This window comes from Equus caballus, chromosome 27 (assembly GCF_041296265.1).
Source record: "Equus caballus isolate H_3958 breed thoroughbred chromosome 27, TB-T2T, whole genome shotgun sequence".
Taxonomy (NCBI): domain Eukaryota; kingdom Metazoa; phylum Chordata; class Mammalia; order Perissodactyla; family Equidae; genus Equus; species Equus caballus.
Window position 1 is genome coordinate 17,784,607 of NC_091710.1, and position 20,583 is coordinate 17,805,189.

The 20,583-nt window shown below is 38.2% G+C and overlaps 1 long non-coding RNA gene across 2 annotated transcripts in view; it reads left to right on the forward strand.

Moving 5' to 3' along the window:
* The window catches only part of LOC111770916 (uncharacterized), a 66,732-nt gene extending 49,707 nt beyond the window's left edge, over nt 1-17,025 (forward strand). The window contains exons 5-6 of one of the 2 annotated variants that reach the window (XR_011433410.1): nt 15,556-15,881; nt 16,702-17,025. This is a non-coding gene — a long non-coding RNA (uncharacterized lncRNA). Of the gene's footprint in view, nt 1-3,071; nt 4,096-15,555; nt 15,882-16,701 lie in introns of those variants that run through there. The other variant, XR_011433411.1, reaches the window with a different exon arrangement.
* Nucleotides 17,026-20,583: the final 3,558 nt, after the last annotated feature.

Below are 20,583 nucleotides of genomic sequence, written 5' to 3' on the forward strand. Positions count from 1 at the left end.
TGGTAAAGGCAAATATATAATAAATGTAGTGGATTAACCACCTAAAAAGCTAGTATGAAGGTCAAAAGACAAAAGTACTAAAATCATCTGTATCTACAATAAAAGAGTAAGGGACACACAAAATTAAAAGAGGTAAAATATGAATTCTAAAACATAAATCATAGAGGGGAGTAAAAGTGTAGAGCTTTTAGTATGAGGTCAAACTTAAGGGACCATCAACTTAATATAGATTGCTATATACATAGGTTATTATTTATAAACCTCATGGGAACCACAAACCAGAAACCTATAATAAATACACAAAAAATAAAGAGAAACAAACCCAAAGATAAACTAAAGAAAGTCATTAAATCACAAGGGAAGAGAGCAAGAGATGAAGAAAGGAATGGACAAAACTACAAAAACATCCAGAAAAAAAGTAACAAAATGGCAATAAGTACATACTTATCACTTGTTACTTTAGATGTAAGTGGACTAAATGCTCCAATCAAAAGACATAGGGTGGGGGTCGGCCTGGTGGAATAGGGGTAAGTTTGCATGCTCTGCTTTGGTGGCCCAGGGTTCACAGGTTTGGATCCTGGGCGCAGACCTAGCACCATTCGTCAAGCCATGCTGAGGTGACATCCCACATAAAGTGGAGGAAGATTGGTACAGATGTTAGCTCAGTGACAGTCTTCCTCAAGCTAAAAGAGGAGGATTGGCAACAGATGTTAGTTTAGTATTTCCTTAGAGGTTTCAATTGATATGTATAAAATTCCAAATGTGAATCATCTAGGTTAAGATGGATGATGGGTTGGCTGGTAGCATCTCTTTTACTTTCTCTCAACTCTTCTTTGAAACAATCATAAAAACAAAATAAAAAAATAGAAAAGGGTATGCAGTTTCAGTAGTGTTGTACCTAAGCCTATTGGTTGCCACTTTGTCAAACCCCAGGAGATCTTCTCACTTACTAAACTTTAGATAGGCTTGGGAGAGAACAGTGGATCTGGCAGCTCCTGACAGGAAGAGGCTAGGAGACACTCCCTGACTCAATGGTTACCTATATTTCAGAAACCTGGGCTTTGCCTAACCAGGAGTATGGAAGGCTGCCTAAACTGTGTGGGCTACTTCCTAAGGCTGTCAGATCTACTCACTCCCACACTTCCATCACATCCTTTGTACATTTATTTGAAGACCACCATACCTATCAATGTCTTCAAAGTTATATAATAATAATAATGTGTCAGAGTCAATAGCACAGATTCTGGATTCAAATCTTTGTTGGCCACTTCCTAGCAGCATGAACCTAGGCAAGCTGCTCATCATCCATACAAAAAGGTAGTAATAGAGCCTGTCTCATAAGGCCACTTTAGGAATTAAAAGACAAACCCATATAGTGACATCTATGCCTGACACAAAGTTCTCAATTGCTCGGTGAAATTGTTATTAAATTAAGTAGAAATGAAGTGGGTAGATAGTATTCTATTATATCCTGAAAAATGAAGTTGGTGGGAGGCATGTATAGAGGGAAGAAATTATGTAGCAGTTTCCACTGTGGGTTGAAGAAATCCATGCACTGTCTCCAGCAGAGGCTAATGTAAATATTGCCACAGATCATCCAAGAACAAATCTTCTTCCATGTAGAAAACCATGCTGCATCTGTCCATGAGGGATGCCTGTGGTGTAGCAGAACACTCAAATCTGAGCAAGAGCTTTGCCCACCTCCCAGGCGTCTAGCGTAAGAAAGAAGCAGATTTAAATGTCAATCAGATGGATTGGTGTTGGTGACAAAATATTCTCCATCCCGTCTCCTGCTTTAAATGCCAGGCTCTTCAATTAGAAATATAAAACAATAAAAAGCAACTGTGTGTGTGTGTGTGTGCGTGTATGTATATATATGTGTGTGTGTATGTGTGTGTGCGCGTGTGTATATGTGTGTGTGTATGTGCATGTGTGTGCACGTGTGTATATATGTGTGTTTGTGTGTGCACGTGTGTGTGTGCATGTGTATATATGTGTGTATGTGTGTGCGAGTGTATCTATGTGTGTATGTGTGTGTATATATGTGTGTGCATGTGTAGATACATGTATATATGTGTGCATGTGTGTGTGCATGTGTATATGTGTGTATATATGTGCATGTGTATATGTATATATGTGTGTGTGCATGTGAATATATGTGCTTGTGTATGTGTGTGTGTATGTGTGTGCATGTGTATATATGTGTATGTATATGTGTGCGTGCATGTGTGTGTGTATATTGTGTGTGTGCATGTGTATATATATGTGTGTGTGCATGTGTGTGTGTATGTATATCTGTGTGTGTGTGTGTGTGCATGTGTGTATATATAATTTCATACTTAAGATATGTATAACCTCATGCTTAAGAGTCTGGATCAAAATAGAGAGTATCGTGTTATGGTTCATCCAGAGGAAAATATATTTTTGAATAAAAATTCACTACAAAAAAAGAGAACTCTTAGGGGCCGGCCTAGTGCAGTGGTTAAGTGCACACTTTCCGCTTCTTGGCAGCCTGGAGTTCGCTGGTTCGCATCCCGGGTGTGGACATGGCACCGCTTGGCAAGCCATGCTGTGGCAGGCATCCCACATATTAAGTAGAGGAAGATGGACCTGGGTGTTAGCTCAGGGCCAGTCTTCCTCAGCAAAAAGAAGAGGACTGGTGGCAGATGTTAGCTCAGGGCTAATCTTCCTCAAAACAAAAGAAATCTTAGAAAGAATCTGAATTCTAAAGAATCTGTGAACTTGAAAATCCTAAGGAAACAGTTAAGTGTGTGGCCATCAATTCAAGAGATGCTTAATAAATATGTCAATGAAAAATAATAAACTCCCTAGAATTTCAGACCTCTCTATCAGAACCTTCAGGTGAGAGGCAGAACTGTGGGGAAAAGTGTGCTGATTTCCTCATCTTAGGGATTGCTTTAGAGAATTGGTTTTTCTTTGTAGACATTGATTATTAAGAAATAGTGGTTCAGGAGTTTTTTTTTAAAGAAATCCCTCAATTTTATTCATTAGACTGGAAAAATAGCAAACATCAATAAACCATCAACAAGCATCTTATGTTCCTGTTTTAGATGTGGCATTGGCCAAAATAAAAAGAACACCATTTCTGCTCTACACTGTCCTTCTTGAATACCTGACAGACGACTCACCATCCAGGATGGACCGAGCACACTGTGAGACCCTCCGCAGCCTCCCTGAAGTGCTGCCAGACAGCAGAGTGCTCCGCGCCCCGCCTGTGCCTCACCTGGACCACTTGCTGCTCCAGATCTTAACCATCTTTGTTTCCTCAGTGCTTAATACTGTACTTCCTATCATAGGAGTTCATTCTGTTGTTTGGCAAAGGACAAATCCTCTACAAGGGTTGTTAAGTACACTAGTTCCAAAAGTGACAGGAACTCTGTTTAAGTGGCCACCTATGTTACATCAGACACCTTCTCCACTCAGTGGGACACCTGTACTGTCAGAGGGCCACTTAGCTAAATGTGAAAGCAGTTTAGAGTTTATCCATTTACACATAATTCCTCTGTTTCTTTCTTTTTCTATTGTGAATCTATGATTTTATTAAATTTAATATATACTTATAACCTGATAGATTTTCTACTCCATAGTAACTATGTTAAATAATTTTCTCTTCTTTACCATTTTTCTTTTTTTGTTTCCAAAGAGGAACTGGTGGCTGGACCCTACTTGTGTCAAATAAATACCACAGGGTGCAGATTGACCTTGAAGAGAGAATGGCAGTCACTGCTGTGGCCCCAGGGAGCACACGGGAGCTCTGACTGGGCGCAGCTGCATCCTGGTGTTCAGTGACAGTGGGAGGAGCTGGAAGCAGTAGCAAGGAGAAGAAAGTATCTGGGTACATTTTCTAATATAATAATTGTACATGTTGATTCCAACCTATTAGAGAAACAGAATCTGAAGAATTACTTAGGAAAAGTTTTCTAAGTGAAAGTAAGGTACATGCTTCATTGAAAATATTGAAAAGGATTTCTCTATTTTTAAATACTGTGGAAGTCTAAGAATAATGCAAGTCATGTACCATTTTTCTCTTGTTTTGTTCAATAAATGATTTGGCATTACCTCTGCATTATGTTACATTGGTAGAATGAGTTAATTCTTTTCTTTTTCTCCGATTTTCAATCTCATTTTTCTGAAAAAAACTGAAATTTTAAAATATAATAAATGAGCAATTTATCTGCATCTGACAGGCTCTAGAACATAGACTTTGAACTGAAAGTGTCTTGTGCCCTTCATTATGTGGCCACATTTTGTAACCATAGACTGTAGATCTCTAGGATTCCCTGGAATCTTCTCTACTTTGAATTTTCTTACAGCAGTGATATCATTTCTATTTTTGATTATGTGCCATGCCCTTTTGTGGAAATCACTGTTTGTTTAACTTTTGTGAATATTGTAAAAGCATTTAATTTCTTAAAAATATCTATTTATTATATAATATTTGGAAGTAGCCCATATCTATTTAAAAATCTGTCTCTAAACTGATTAACAATGCTTAAAATGTAGTGGACAGATTGTCTATAAAAGAGATGCGGAGGTGACATCATCATCATGGCAGCATCAGAGGAGCCTTTTGTCTCTCCCCTTCAACTTACAGCAACTAAAACATCCATAACCCAAAAAAGCATACATTGCCCAACACACCAGGGTACCTGAGAGATGCAGACACTGGCACATGTGAAGGTGGGCGGATTGGATACACAGGGGAACAGTGAAGGCAGCACTCAGGATCCTGCACCCTCGGCCATGGCGGCTGAGCCAGCTGCCCCAAGCACCGGAGAGCTCGGTGAGCAGCACCGGAGGCACGTGTGCAGTGCCAGCCAGCCAGCCATGGCACCACCTGCAGCCATGGGAAGTGGAGCAGCAGTGAACGTGGAGCCCCGTGATCCCAGGCCTGTGGCTGCAGCTCGGAACCTGGTAGCAGTGGCAAGGGGGATACAAGACTCCTATGTCTCAACCACAGAAGTGCACATAGCTGCAGGGTAACAGGCAGCAGCTGAGACATTGTGCTGTGAACCCAGCTTCCTCCTCACAGTCCCCTCCCCACACCACAGTGTCAAAGCTTCCAAACCAGGTGATCCTAGACATGGCTGAGGCATCAACCCTCCCTGGAAGTGAAGGCAGTGACTGCAGCAACACCAACAGCAGCAAGGCATCAGTGACCCACAGAGGTGCGGGCAAGCAACAATGAAGGTATGGGCAGCACCCCAAATAGAGGCAGTGGACGGTGGAACATGCAGATCCTCAAATATAGCCACAGATAGCTCAGGTAAAGGGAACCAAAAACTAGTGCTATAGCGCCACCTACTGAAAAACAAAAGAAAGGCTTCTAATCTCCAAGGGGTTGAAAAGTTTGAATCAAAACAAGCAAAGCAATACTTGAATAAGAAGCATATTTGTTACAACAAATGTGCCAGCAGAGGAATAACTCAGCAATCACTACAAAAAGCCATGGTAACACGGCATCACAAAAAGAAAACGATTCTCCAGAAAACAAATGTAAAGTCATAGAAGAGTGTGATCTAACTGATAAATTATTCAAAAGAGCTGTCATGAAGATATTCGATCAGCTACAAGAAAACTCAGAAAGGTAGTTCAATGAGCTCAGGAATAAAAAGGAACAGAAGGAATACTTTACCAAAGAGATTGAAACTCTAAAAAGAACCAAAGAGAAATTCTGCAGCTGAAGAACTCAATAAATGTGATGAAGAATGCATTACAAAGCACTGGAAATAGAGCCAATTACATAGAAGAGGGAATTAGTGAGCTCAAAGATAGAAACCTAGAAATGATGCATGTAGAAGAGGAGAGAGAATTAAGACTTAAAAAAATGCAGAAATTCTACAAGAATTATCAGACTCCACTAGACAGGCAACGTAAGGACAATGGTATCCCAGAAGGAGAAGAGAAAGAGAACAGAGCAGAGAGCTCATTTAAAGAAATGATAGCTGAGAACTTCTGAACCCAGGGAAGACACTGGATATACAAATCCATAAAGCTAATAGAACACTCAATTATCTCAATGCAAAAAGACCTTCTCCAAGATACATAATAATAAACTGTCGAAAATCAATGACAAAGAAGTAATATTAAATGCAGTCATGGAAAAAAAGACTGTAAACTACAAGGGAACCCCTCCTTAGGCTATCAGCAGATTTCTGAGCAAAACTCTACAGGCCAGAAGAAAGTGGAAAGCTATTTCAAAATATAGAAAGACAAAAACTGTCCGCCAAGAATACTCTCTCCATCAAACTTATCTTTTGGATAGGAAGGAGAAATAAAGGCTTTCCAGACAAACAAAAGCTTAGGGAGTTCATTGCCACTAGACCTTCCTTACAAGAAATGTTGAAAGGAGCTCTCACACTTGAAAGGAAAAGGGTAAGGTATGAAAAGCTTTGAACAAGGTGATAGACAGAATCAGAAAATTACAACTCTGTGTCAGAATAGGACAGTAAACACTTAATTATAATGATTGAAGAGAAAGGAAGCATTAAAAATAGCTATAACCTCTTCAATTTGGTAACAGACACAAAATACAAAAAGGGATACTTTATGACAACAAAAACAGAGAAGGGAAGAGGAAAAGAATGGAACCCACTTAGGCCAATGGAGATAAGATGCTATCAGCAGAAAAAGGACTATCTTATCTATGAAACCTTGAATGCAAACTTCATGGTGACCATAAAGCAAAAATCAGAGCAGAGTCAGAAAACAGAAAAAAAAAAGAGGAAACTGAGAAACATGTCACAGAAAATAACCTAGCTGAAATGGCAGACAGAAATACAAGGAAAAAGAAACAATGGAAATATAGAACAACCAGAAAAGAAGGGATAAAATGGCAGTATTAAGTTCTCATATATCAACAATCACCTTAAATATAAATGGATTCAATTCACCAATTAAAAGACACAGAGTGTGGGGCAGGCCCCATGGCCTAGGGGTTAAGTTTGGTGTGCTCCACTTCAGCAGCCTATGATCAGTCCCTAGGCGCAGACCTATATCACTCACCAGTGGCTATGCTGTGGCAGCAACCCACACACAAAATAGAGAAGGAATGGCACAGATTTTAGCTCAGATCAAATCTTCCTCAGCAAAAAGAAAAAAGAAAAAAAAAAGAATGGCTGGAAGGATTAAAAAACAAGACCCAGAAATATGCTGCCTCCAGGAGACCCATCGCAACTTTAAAGACAAACATAGGCTCAAAGAGAAGGGATGGAAATGGCAAGCAAATGGCAAGCAAAAGAAAGCAGATGTAGCCATACCTACATCAGACAAAATAGACTTTAAAACAAAAAAGGAAACAAGAGACAAAGATGGACATTATATAATGATAAAGGAGACAATCTATCAAGAAGACATAACATTTATTAATATATATGCATCTAATATAGGAACACCAAAGTATATAAAGGAATTATTAACGGACCTAAAGAGAGAAATTGACAGCAATACAACAATAGTAGGGGACTTTAATACCCCACTTACATCAATGGATAGATCATCCAGACAGAAAGTCAACAAGGAAACAGCCTTAAATGAAACAGAGGCCAGATGGACTTAATAGATACATACAGAACACTTCATCCAAAAACAGCAGAATGCACATTCTTCTCAAGTGCACACAAAACATTCTCAAAGGTAGACCATATGTTGCGGAAAAAAGTCTCAATAAATTTAAGAAGACTGAAATCATATCAAGCATCTTTTCGTGAACACAATGATATGAGACCAGAAGTCAACTATAAGAATAGAGCTGGGAAAGTCGTAAGTATGTGGAGACTAAACAACATGCTACTGAACAACTATTGGGTCAATGAAGAAATAAAAGGAGAAATAAAAAATACTTAAAACAAGTAAGAAGAAAAAGATAACATACTAAAATCTATGATATGCCGCAAAAGTGATGTAAAGAGGGAAGCTTATAGCAATACAAGGTTATCTCAGAAAATAAGAAACATCTCAAATAAGTAGCTAACATTACATATAAGGAAAGAGAAAAAGAAGAGCAAACGAAGCTCAGAGTCAGCAGACAGAAAGAAACAATGAAAACCAGAGTGGGAACAAATGAAGCAAAGAATGAGAAAAACAGTAAAAAGGATCAGTGAAATAAGTGCTGATTCTTTGAAGAGATAAACAAAATTAACGAAACTTTAGCTAGACTCACTAAGAAAAAAGAGGAGACTCAAATGAATAAAATAAAAAATGAGGAGAAATCACAACAGATACCACCAAAATATGAAGGATTATAAGAGAATATTCTGTGAAAAGCTATACACCAACAAATTATATAATGTAGAAGAAATGGATAAATTCTCAGAATCATACAGTCTTCCAAAACTGAATCAAGAAGAAACAGAGAATCTGAATAGAATGATCACAACAAGGAGACTGAAATAGTAATCAAAAGCCTTCCAAAAAACAATGTTCAGGACCAGATGGCTTCTCTGGTGAATTCTGTGAAACATTCAAAGAAGATTTAATACCTATCCTTCTCAAAATCTTACAAAAAATTGAAGGAGAGGGGACACTTCCTAACTCATTTTATAAGACCAACATTATCGTGATACCAAAAGCAGACAAGGACATCACACATGCAAAATAATTACAGGGAAATATCACTGATGAACATAGATGCAAAAATCCTCAACAAAATATTAGCAAATCAAATCTAACAATACATTAAAAGGATCATACACCACGATCAAGTGGGATTTATTCCAAGCACTCAAGGATAGTTGAACATATGCAAATCAATCAGTGTGATACACCATCGTAACAAAATGAAGAATTAAAGTCACATGATCATTTTGATAGATCCATAAAAATCATTCAACAAGATTCTGCATTCATTTATGATAAAAACTCTCAATAAAATGGCAGCTCTGGCAACTACCATTCTACTTTCTGTCTCTAAGAGTTTGACTACTTTAGATATCTCATATAGGTGAAACCTTGCAGTGTTTGTCTTTTTATGACTGATTTATTTCACTTAGCATTATGTCTTCAAACTTCATGCATATTGTAGCACATGACAGAATTTCTTTCTTTTTTAAGGCTGAATAATATTCCACTCTTGTATATAGCACATTTTCTTTATCCATTCATCCATCCACAAACATTTAGTTTGCTTCTATCTCTTCTCCATTTGATGGTCTTGTCAGCCTTGTCGAAAATTATTTGATTTTCTGATTTGTTTCAAGGCTTTCTATTGTGTTCAATTGGTCTGTATGTCTGTTTTCATGCCCCTACCACATTGTTTTGATTACTGTAGCCTTGTAACAAGTTTTGAAATCATAAAGTTTGAGATCTTCCACTTTGTTTTTTTGTTTTTAAGATTGCTTTGTCTATTTGGAGTCCTTTGATATTCCATATGAATTTTAGGATGGATTTTTCTATTTCTGAGAAAAAAGGCCATTGAGATTTTGACAGGGATTGCATTGAATCTGTACCTCACTGTGGGTAGTATTGACAGGGCAATGATATTGTCTTCTAGTCCACAGCACGGGGCATCTTTCTCTCTGTCTATATCTTCTTTAATTTCTTTCAGGAGAGTTTTGTAGTTTTCAGCTTACAAGTCTTTCACCTCCTTAGTTTATTCCTAAATATTTTACTCTTTTTGAAGTTGTAAATGAAATTGTTTTCTTAATTTCATTTTTAGACTGTTCATGTATAGAAACACAACTGGTTTTTTGTGTTGATTTTGTATCCTTCAAAACTTTGCTGAGTTCTTTTATTAATTCTCACAGTGTTTTGAGGACTCCTTAGGAGTTTCCTCACAGGAAACCGTGCCATCTGCAGAGATAAGTTTACTTCTTCCTTTCCAATGTGGGTGCCTTTTAATTCTTTTTCTTGCAGAATTGCTCTGGCTAGGACTTCTAGTACTATATTAAATCAAAGTGGTGTAAGCAGGCATCCTTATTTTGTTCCTTATGTCAGAGATAAAGCTTTCAGTTTTTCACCATTGATTATTATTTTAGTTGTGGGCTTTTCACAGATGGCTTTTATTATGTTGAAGTAATTTTCTTCTAGTCCTAGTTTGTTGAGTGTTTTTATGATGAAAGGGCATTGAATTTTGTCAAATGCTTTTTCTGCATCAATTGAGATGATCGTGTGGGTTTTTTTCCCCTTTACTCTGTTAATGTGGTGTATTACACAGATCAATTTTCATATGTTGGACTATCCTTTCATTCCAGGAATAAATCCCACTTGGTCATTGTGTATAATCTTCTTAAAGTGCTGTTGAGTTTGGTTTGCTAATATTTTGTTGAGGATCTTTGCATCTATGTTCATCAGGAATATTGGCTTGTAGTTTTCTTTACTTGTGCTGTCTTTGTCTAATTTTGGTATCAGAGTAATGCTGGCCTCATAAAATGAATTTGGACATATTCCTTCCTCTCTAATTTTTTGCAAGGGTTTGAGAAGGATTGGTATTAATTCTTTAACTGTTTAGTAGAATTCACCAGTGAAGACATTTTGTCCTGGGATTTTCTTTGCTTGGAGATTGTTGACTACTTACTTAATATCCTTATTAGTTATAGGTCTGTTCAGATATTTATTTCTTAATGGTTCAGTTCTGGTAGGTTGTGTGTTTCTAAAAAGTTATTCATTTCTTCTAGGTTATCCAATTTTTTGGCATATAATTGTTCATAGTAGTCTCTTATGATCCTTTGTATTTCTGTGATATCAGTTGTAATATCTCCTCTTTCATTTCTGATTTTATTTATTTGTCTTCTCTATTTTTTCCTAGTCTAGCTAGGAGTTTGTCAGTTTTGTTGATGTTTTCAAAAAACCAACTCTTAATTCCATTGTTTTCTTAATTGTTTTTCTACTCTCTCTTTCATTTATCTCTGCTCTAATATTTATCATTTCTTTCCTTCTGCTAGCTTTGGGTTTAGTTTGTTCTTTTTCCAGTTTCTTGAGGTGTAAAGTTAAGTTGTTGATTTGAGATTTTTCTTCTTTTTAATTCAAGCATTTACTGCTATAAACATCCTAATTAGTACTGCCTTGCTGCATCTGATAGGTTTTGGTACACTGTGTTTTCACTTCATTTGTCTCAAGATATTAGTTTCCCTTGTGATTTCTGCTTGGACCTATTGGTTGTTCAAAAATGTGTTATGCAATTTCCATATATTTGTGAATTTTCCAGTTTTATTTTTACTACTAATTTCTTGTTTAATTTCATTGTGGTTAGAAAAGATACGTGGTATGATTTCAATCTTCTTAAATTTGTTAAGACTTGTTTTTGTGGCCTAACATGATCTATTCTGTAGAATCTTCCATCTGTGCTTGAGAAGAATTTGTATTTTATATTATTGAAAGTGGAGTATTGAAATCTCCTATTATTATTGCATTGCTATCTATTTCTCCCTTCAGTTCTATCAATTTTGCTTCATATATTTGGATCCCCTGTTGTTAAGTGTATATATATTCATAATTGTTGTATCTTCTTGGTGAATTTACAATTTTATCATTATCTAGTGTCTTCCTTTGTCTCTTGTGACAGTTTTTGCCTTAAGGTCTATTTTATCTGATACAACTAAGACCACTACTGCTTTTTTGGTTCCCATTTGCATGGAATATCTTTTTCCATTCTTTCACTTTCACTCCATGAGTGTTCTTAATATCCTTAGTGAGTCTCTTATAAACAGCACCTAGTTGAATCTTGTTGTATTTTTAAAATCTATTCTGCCAGTCTATTTTAATCCATTTTCATTTCCAGTAATTACAAATAGAGAAAGATATACTTTTGCCATTTTGTTCATTGTTTTCTCTATGTTTTATAGTTATTTTGCCCCTCTTTTCCACTTTTGCTGCCTTCTTTTGTGTCTCACTGATTTTTTGTGGTAACATGCTTTGATTCCTTTCTTATTTCTTGTGTGCATCTTCTATAGGTATTTTCTTTGTGGTTGCCATGAAGAATATATAAACTATTATATAGTTATAAGAATCTGTTTTAAATTGATAACAAATAACTTCTGTCAGATACAAGCTCTACTCCTTTTGTCTCCTCCACACACTTTATGTTATCTATGTCACATATTATATCTTTTTATATTTTGTGTCTATTAACATAGTTTTATAGTTATAGTTATTTTTATGCCTTTATCTTTGAAATTCAGTATCAGGATCAAAAGTGATTTATGGGGGCAGCCTGGTGGCACAGCAGTTAAGTTTGCACGTTCTGCTTCGGCAGCCCTGGGTTTGTTGGTTCGGATCCTGGGTGTGGACCTACGCACTGCTTGGCAAGCCATGCTATGTCAGGCATCCCATATAAAAAGTAGAGGAAGATGGGCATGGATGTTAGCTCAGGGCCAGTCTTCCTCAGCAAAAAGAGGAGGCTTGGCAGCGGATGTTAGCTCAGGGCTAATCTTCCTCAAATAAAACCTAAAAAAGTGATTTATATGCATCATCATTACAGTATTAGGAATCTGTATTTGTCTAAATCTTTATCTTCACCAGAGAGCTTTATATTTTCATATGACTTTATGTTGCTTTCCAGCATCCCTTCAACTAAAAGACTACCTTTAGTAATTCTTGTAAGACAGGTCTAGTGATGATAAACTCCCTCAGCTTTTGTTTAGCTGGGAGGATCTTTATTTCTCCTTCATTTTTAAAAGACAGTTTTGGTGGATATAGTATTTTTAGTTGGCAGTTTTTTTTTTTTTTTTTCTTTCAGCATTTTGAATATATCACCCACTCCTCTCTGGCCTGTAATATTTCTGCTGAGAAGTCTGCTTATAACCTGCGGGAGCCCCCTTGTGTGTGACAAGTCATTTTTCTCTTGCTATTTTTGAGATTTTCTCTTTGTCTTTGACTGTTCACAGTTTGCTTATAAGGTGTCTTGATGTGGGCCTCCTTGGACTTACCCCAGTTGGAGTCCTTCCAGCGTCTCGAACGTGGATGTTCACTTCCTTCGTCAGATTTGGAAAGTTTCCAGTTATTCCTTCCTCAAATGAGCCCTCTGCCCCTTTATTTCTTCTCCTTCTGAGGCTCCATGGTGTATATATTGGTCCACTTGATGAGGTCCCATACGGTCTTTAGGCTCTCTTCACTTTTCTTCATCCTTTGTTGTTGTTGTTGTTGTTCCTCTGACTGAATCATTTCAAATGACCTGTCTTTGAAATTGCTAAGTGTTTCTCTTGCTTGACTGAATCTACTGTTGAACCTCTCTAGCAAATTTTTCAGTTCAGTTATTGTATTCTTTAGCTCCAAAATTTCTGTTTCACCCTTTTTTACGATCTCTATCTCTTTGTGATATTGTCATTTTGTTCATGCATTGTTTTCTGGATTTTGTTTAGTTGTCTATCATTGTTCTCTTGTAGTATATTGAGCTTCTTTAAGATGACTATTTTGAATGATTTGGCAGGTAACTGGTAGACCTCCGTTTCCTTGGGGTCAGTTTGCAGAGATTTCTCTTGCTCCTCTGATTGGGCCAGGTCTGCATTTCTTTGTGCACCTTGTTACTTTGTATCGTGATATGTGCATGTGGAACAACAGCCACCTCTCCCAGTCTGTTTAGACTGGCCTCGTGGGGGGCAGACCTTCACAAATCAGCCCTTCTAGAGATTCTGGAAGCCCCTCAAGCTTTTTCTTGGGATGAGTCTTCACTGAGCTTGTGTGGATAATTTCCCAATTAGAGTGTTTTGCCAGTTTCTTTTTCAGAAGCTTGTAGTCTGGCTCCATCTAGTGTCTATCTGTGATAATTGAGGTTCTCTGGCACCACACTGTTGAGCTCTCCTTTGTTCTCTGCAGCCCTCAGGCATCCAAAGTATGCTGGTCCTGTCAGCACTCTGAGTAAAGCAAGACAGAAACCAGTCCACAAGCAGCCCTCTGAAAAGCTGGAACATTGCATGCACATTCCACTCTTCTCTTTCCCTCCCAAGGGAGAATCGGTGAGCTGGGCACTTTCTCCTTATTGTGCCAAGTTGTCCCAGCTTCTACCTGTGGTGGTGAGGTTCTCTGGTGCTGCAACAAGTTGCTAAGCTCTCTTTTGTTATCAGTAGCCCCTGAGCCTCCAAAGTATGCTGATTCCCTGTCAACGCCTAGAGTCAGGTGAGACAGAAACCAGTCCCTCAAACAGCCCCCTGAAATGTCAGAGAGTTGGGCTTTTTTCCCCACAGTTCTCTTTGCTCTCAAAGAAGAAGCCACAAGTTGGACTTTTTCTCCCAGTTGCACCAAGCTGTGCTAGCTTAGGGGAGAAGCTATCATGGTTGAAATGAAGTGGCACTTCTTATCCACTTAAATGAGGCTGTTCTTGGCTTTGGGCTTGCCTAAGGTGCCATGACTTCTTAACTGGTTTCTGGAGTTCTCGTAAAGGCTTTTTGAACCATAGATCTTTATTAACTCTATGGGGGGAAAAGGTCTAGGGCTTTCTATTCCACTGTGTTGATGACACCACTCTCCATTTTCTGTTTATTTCTTAACAAATCTCCAAACACGTCCTCTGGCTCCAGTAGTGCAGAGTCCATTTTGTTCCATCCCTTATAGCTTACAAAGAGAAAAAGGAGGAGATGGCGTTATGCAAATCATTTCTGATGCTTTATTTTGCTTCTACTCCAATATAGTAAGTTCATGGCCAGCAGTGGAATGTGATGTCTTCTTAGCTGGGCAGGAAATAAAAAAAGGTGGAGAGGAGAATCTCTAAGTTAATGAACGTTACTCCAATTGACTGTACTAAAAAGAACACTGACTTTAGAACCAAATAAATAGCAGAACAGTTATCCCAGCTTGACTACTCAGTATATAATACTAGACAACTTAGACTCTGAGTCTTAGTTTCTTAAGTTACCAAATAATACCACCTCCTTCATAAAGTAGATGTGAGTGTTTAATAATCTATACAAAGTTTTTAGACTAGAACACAGAACACAGTATGCACTGATAGTAGACATTGTCTTCCTTCTTTAATTAGTCAAATTAGATGAAAAATATTATAGGAAGGAATAAATCATGCGAATAAGTTTAGTACAAAAGATGTATACATGCAAAAAATACTGTACAATCCAAATGTTTTCAAAGGAAAGCAAAATTATGTGTGCTTAAACTTTCAGATGTTATCTAGTATCTACTATACCTTTCTATAAACCAGTGGTTCTCCATACAGAGCAATTTTGCCCCCTAGAGCAAATTTGGCAATGTCTGGAGATCATTTTAGTTGTCAAAACTAGAGATGGGGATGTCCCCATCTGGTGGATGGAGGCCAGGGATGATGCTAAACATCCTACATTGCACAGGACAAGGAATCCTCGTAACAAAGAATTATCTGGCCCAAAATATAATAGCGCCAAGGTTAAGAAACCTTGCTGGAAACAAAGGCCAATCTATATTATGCTGTTTATACATATTCTTTTGATGGAAGATAATTTAGCCCATAGTATACCACAGTGATTTCTTCTCACCTACCGTGGTCACATTTTTGTTTGTTCTTGTAGTATTCTCTATCCTGTAAATAATTTCAAGATCTGTTGTTAATTGAATTACTCTGGTCACATTAGTTTTAACATACACATTCATTCATTTCCCTCTTCACATCCACAGTGTTCAGGCAGTATGCTGGGTGTTGGAGATGCTCTTCTAACACAAAGAGGCAAGATCATTCCCTGTGCGGTGCTTGCAGTCTTTCATAGACACGGGGAGTTCCACAACTCAAGGATCGACAGCAGAGAGTTTTCTGTGCCACATACCACCAGGCACATTAAATATCATTGGTGTCTAAACATCCTTGGGGCACCTGGATAAAACTTCAAAATTTCAATTTCATCAATTGGCCCACTTAATTCCACACAGCTAAAGGGTCAGACATATGCCATTGTTTAGTATTATCTTGGCTCAAATTTGTTTTCCCATGCCAACTAAATATCATGGTAAGTTGGTGAGTTTTATTTTTTCACTTGTTAACTAGAAAACTATTTTAGAATATAAAGCCTGAAAAAACACTGCCAGGTAGGTGTTTGACAACTAATCACTAGAAGGTTAAATAGATAAAATGAAGGATGATGACCAAAAATTCTTTAAACATATACAAATAGAAAAAAACATAGCCAACATTTTGCTATCACTGTCAGTTTTCCTTTAATAAACAATAATAGGAGACACGAGGACATCGACTTGTCTAAATATACACAATGCCAAATTAGACTCAAGCCTTAAATTTATAGCCCTGGTGGTCTAGTGGTTAAGATTCAGCGCTCTCACCACGGCAGCCCGGGTTTGTTTCCCAATTAAGGAACCACACCATCTGTCTGTCGGTTGTGTGTCGTCTATATGGTGGTGTGATGCTGAAAACTCTGCCACCAGTATTTCAAATACCAGCAGGCCACCCATGGTGGACAGGTTTCAGCAGAGCTTCCAGACTAGACAGACTAGGAAGAAGGACTGGCCACCAACTTCTGAAAAAATTGACCATGAAAACCCTGTGAATAGCAGCAGAGCAGTGTCTGTTATCATTGTCTGATACTGTCTCACTGGAAGGTGAGAGAAGGTGCAAAAACATCAGTCAGGGTTCCACTCCACTTTACACAGGGTCGCTAGGGGTGAGAATCAACTTGACAGCACTAAAACAACTTTAATTTATATAAAGTAAATTTTGTGTATTGACTCCGTCTACCACTCATTTTCAATGTTATTTATAAAATCTCAAAGAAATATTTCCAATTTGAGTGATTAATAAAATTCGCCTTTCAGATCCTGATGTTCACTTAAAGTAGCATTAGAGGTATGTCATTCCTACCAAGTAGATGGCAAAAAATATGCCAAAGACTCTAAATACACATGGTTTTTTAAAAGTCACTTGAAAACATACCATCTCATTAGGCTTTGAGTTGTCTGTTCACGGCAGCAGTGTAGATGTTCAGCAGAACATGCCACAAGGAGGAAGGGCTGAGTCAGACTATGAAGTAATAACCAGTGCGCCACCTCCCTTATTAGAAAGCTCTGCAATTGGCTGTCTTCATTAAGTATTTGCTTGCTGATGGACCAAATACATAAAAGCAAGCAACTTTTACAGGACTTCGTGTCAAATCCAATGACTGTTTCTGCTGTAATTTATTTTGTCCTAGACACCTTTCTTTGCAGAGATGCCAGGAAAAAGGGAGAAGGTGGAACTACTAGAGAAGTTAAACAATGTTTTGCAAATAACATTCAAATAGGTGCAAAAGTTCATTCATTCATTTGTTCATTTGCCTTCATGTGCAGCAATTAGGAGTGTGTACCGTATGCCAGACACTGCTCCAGGGAAGCGAAGGTCTCTGAACTCTACCTCCTGGGCCACGTATCCCAGGAGCCAAGACAGAAAATAACAACACAGAGAAGTAAATACATAAGATGATTTCAAACAGTGATATTCTACAAAGAAAATGAACTGATGTCACTGTTCTATCTTCATAAGTTAGAAATCCCAAGCCCTGATGATCAGGCAGGAGGAGAGGCTAACCTATGTTTCAGTCTGTGTCATTACCTAGTAGACTGTTGAGCCGAGAGCAGCCTTCCTCATCTGGATTCTCTGAATTAATGACCAGCTTCCCCTTTCCTATGGACCACTTGACTCAGTGACAGAATTTTGTTTATCTTTTCGGGATGTGGAAAATAAAATTACAATATTTTTGAAGTATAGGAAACAAAAAAGAACCCGTTCAAGAACTCATGCTGGTGAAAACACAGCCCCTTTGCAAAGTTTCTGCCTGATGATGAGCAGGCTCTTTCATGTTCTAGAAGTTCGTTTGTGGGCTCCAGAAAAATCTTTGGAAATTCAATGCTTTACATATTCATAAAAACATAATCAGATGTATATTTTTTATTAAAATTCCTCTTATGATTTTCATTTATGGTAAATGAGCAATATTATAGGACAAAAAGAGAATAAGTTGATAAAGAACTTCCCTCAAAAAAGATTTTAGGAGTTACTTCTCCCTTGCCAAGACAAATAGTTTCTGATGAGATTTGATTGACACCATGAAGTCTGTGCACCTGGGCTAATTTTTCATCTGTTTTGGGAATTAGAATATGAATTACTGCTGACAAGCTTGTACAGTCTTCAGCTCTTTAAATGGAACAAAATTTTCAGTCTTGCAAAACAAACTAATTATAATATATAATAAAATTAATAGCTCAGATCACAGTAACCAGGCTGCAAATCCTAATCTAATTGTAGAATGGTGCTAACAACTTCCCTTTAAATATTTGTATCCGCTTCACCAGAGCATGGAACAGGGCATGTGAACATTCGACCCTGCTGTGGATGTAACTGGGGATCCTCTGCCTGTTTAGGGAGGGTCCCATGACACAGGAAGCTGGATCAGGGGCCTATCCCCCTCCCAGAGCAGTGAATGAGACCAAGGATTGTTCCTAGCAGGGGAAGGTCCTGCATTAGTCAGAGAGATTATGAAAAACAGACAGATGCTTTAATGAGCTGCATGTTGGATTTTTCTAATTCTTCAATCCATCTATATTCCTAATCCAGAATATAGAAGGACCTTGTGAAATGTCCCTATTTCTTTTAAAAGGTGGTTATTTCAACTTTTAGGCAATTAATTAGACATTTTTCCCTAAGTCCATAAAAATAAAGTCTATTCCATCACTATTAGGAGAATTCTGCAAAGGGTGATGAGGCAGCCCAAAGCCAGTTGCTTATATAGCCTATTGTAATTTTCATGAATTCATAAATGAATTACTGCCTGAACAACCAGACTTTTATAAATCTTCACACTAGCTGCATGCAAAACATTGTACACAGCATTCTGACAGCACATTTTTCTAAGGGAAATCACAGAACTGTGCAAAAGGTATTTGGAGTCAGCTTCCAGGTGATTTAAGACAGCAAATCTGCCTGTCCAGTATACAGTGATGGCAAACCAAGGCTAAGAGTGAGAGAAGTATTTTTTATATCAAACTCATTTTTTGATCTTGAGATCTGACTATGCAGCAAACATTGTGTGGGTGCATTCATATATGGCACCTCTTCCAAAGGATATGTAATTTGGAATCCATGAAATTGGATGTTGTAAACTCATAAAAATGCAATCTTTAGAACTAGTTTTCCAAATAAAGAAACATCTTAATACAATTTTAAATGCCAGTGGGGAAAGGATGTGTTAAAGGTTTTGGATATCTACTCTCCACCATGTTGATCTTCTCAAGGCTTTCTGAAGGCGCTGCAGACTTTCTGGCCTTACCAGCATTGTTTCCCTCATTTGGAATGCCTGTTCCCTCTCACACACCGAGTAAATCCTGTGGTTTAAATTGCTCTGACCCCTAAATACCAGTCCAGTATCAGCAAACGTAGTGGTCGCCATAGGTTACTGGCAAAGTTCAACCACCAGGGGGCACCCAAAACCTGTGGAGGCAGAGAGTGTGCGTTTAGGGAAAACAAGAGGTGGGTAGTAAAAGACGGCCACACACACCTCGCATCCTCTTTAGGATCTTTCTTCTCAATTTTGTCTCTTCCGGAATTCCACAAAGCTAGTATGATAGGATGGGGCTGTGTCTCACCTCCCACCTGCAACAGGGAGCTGGAGGTCAACAACAGTGTGTGGGCCTCTAAGGTTAGGGGTAGGCTCAGATAGGAAGGCGCGGGGGTGGGGTGGGGAGCGGTTGAAAGTGGTAGTCCTGGGCGGGTAGGGTAGCCAGAGAAAATACAATAAAATACAATGTGATATTTGGGACATACTTATACCAAAAAATTATTTGTTTATCAGAAACTCAAATTTAACTGTCTTGAGTTTTTATTTGCTAAATCTAGTAACTCTCATTGGGAGCGACAAAAAAAAGGGTTAAAAAAAATCTCAGTCTGCTGTGCTAGAGCAACACAGATTAATAGAGCAACAGTCCAGGCTGGGAATGGAGAAGTAGCGGAGGTCATAACGCTCCTTGCTGGACTGCCCTGGATTCTGAGGGCAGATGTTTAGCACTTCGCTTGGGCTCGTCAGAGTCAAGGAACATTCTCAGGATAACCCGGAGAGTGCTGTTTTAATACTCCAGACTTGGGATGGTCCCATTAACACCTGTTACACATTTACCATATCACAGTGTATCAACTGTTTACACTAATATCTCTCCAATTAAATTGTAAGTTCTGGTGTCTGCATAGGTGGCGTCCATGTCATTTTATCTTTGTACACTCATATCCTTGCAAAATGCAACGCACATATTTGCGTTCGCTAATTTTTTAAAAAATTCAATTAACACATTTACTAATTAACCACAAAGGGAGTATCAGCTATCACTAAAGGAAGGAGGGAGTGGGCTACATTAACAGACAGGATTACACGGAGGGTCTGTCTATTGTTCTCTCTCTGCCAAAACCCATCTCAGGAAATACGGGTGGGTTTTTTTTTTTTTTTTTTTTGAGGTCCTGGCTTGGACAGTAACAAAGATAAACTAAGAGTTTCCAAAGGTGGCATGTAGGATGGTGGGGGCTCTGGAAACCTTTTCAGGTATGAAGTGATTGAAGTAAGGGAAGAAGAGAGAGAGGGATTAGGAGGCCATTAGGGACCATGACATTTTCCTACACTCCCAGTTGGTTCTGACCCGGCTTCCAGAAGCTCAATCTGAGCCATTCAGTCTGCCCAG